The sequence below is a fragment of the Peromyscus maniculatus genome, chromosome 2 (assembly GCF_049852395.1).
Source record: "Peromyscus maniculatus bairdii isolate BWxNUB_F1_BW_parent chromosome 2, HU_Pman_BW_mat_3.1, whole genome shotgun sequence".
Lineage (NCBI taxonomy): Eukaryota > Metazoa > Chordata > Mammalia > Rodentia > Cricetidae > Peromyscus > Peromyscus maniculatus.
Window position 1 is genome coordinate 114,835,078 of NC_134853.1, and position 1,572 is coordinate 114,836,649.

Below are 1,572 nucleotides of genomic sequence, written 5' to 3' on the forward strand. Positions count from 1 at the left end.
TGGAATGATAAATGGACCACCAGTGGCCACAAATGTTCTAAATATATCAGAAAACATAACCCACATATTTAAGAAAGTCTACTAGATTTTTGTAAGTGCCATCTGCCACATATAGTCAAATTGCTGAAATAAAGAATCAGATGTTTAAGGTGGGCAGAGAGAAGAAGGAAAACACTTTATCATCTTCAAAAGAGCACTGACAAGCTTGAAAACTAACTCTTCAAAAGAATATGCAAATCCCAAGGGGATTTAATGTCTTTATGACCAACTCAAATATGTACTCAGCAAAATTACCTTTCCAAATTCACATTAAACAAATGTGTTATCAAAGAAACAAAAACAATGAACGCATCACTAGTAGACCTGAAATGCAAGAAATATTTTTTAAAATAAATTTCTCAGACAGAATGGAAATAATACCATGAAAGTGGAGAGCAGTGGAACAAAACACCTAACACTGATGTATGTGCACACGTGCCCTCAGGCACACACATTCATAGGTGCACACACACACACACACACACACACACAGACATAAAAAATATATTTAAGATGGAACACAGAAATGAAAAGGAATTAAGATAACTAAAAATTGAAATAAAATACAGTTATACAAGATACTATTCAACATATAACTTAACAGCATTTTTTCTAAATTAAAATATGAGCAAAATTTAAAAATGAGAGCCTCTGGTCCCCTTTCACATCAGCCCTTGGTGCTAGTCCTTTTGTTTGTAATGGAGGAAGAGTACTCTGAGCTGGCATCATATGATGTATTCTGGTATAGTGCACAGGGCCAGATTCAAACCTGCCCAGGCTCTTCGTAAAGTGGAATAATCTGTTAATTGAAGGTGAGTGCAGTGCAAACCTCTGGGCAGCTGTGGTAGTTGCTGACAAAATACTTGGGTGTTGTTGTTCTTTTAATTTAAAAATTCAGATGGTAAATTAAATTAGAGGAATTCAATTTTGTAGTACTATCAAAGTATTTTAATAAGTAATAACATTGATTATTGGTATTTTTTAGGATGCACTTTTAAACCAATTAAATATGTAATTACACCAAAGTAAGGTAAATTATATATTTAAAATAAAACTGAGTTTACCATATTGTACTTTTTAAATTTTTCTGTTTAAAAGAGATACACCTTGACTATGAGGATACAGGATAATTGAAAGTAAAACTATTCAAAAACACAAGATGAACTAACCAAAAATAAAAATAAAATAAAAGATAATGTGGTCAAAGTATATCTGCAGGCAAAAAGCATTACTGGAGATTTTCTTAAAAGAATAAATAAATCAACAAGAAAAATAGCAACCTAGATAAGTATGTCCAGCATTCCAAAACATACTTAGGGGCTGAAGAGATGATTCAGAGCTTAAGAGTACATACTGCTCCTGCATGGGACCTGAGTTCAATTCCCCTCACCAATGTAGAGTGGTGCACGACTGCCTGTAACACCACCCAGGGGATCCAATACCTCTTTTCTCCAGGGGGGACAATACACACACATGTATACCTATATACATAATTTTAAATGGTAAAAATATGTCTTTAAAATGTATATGATT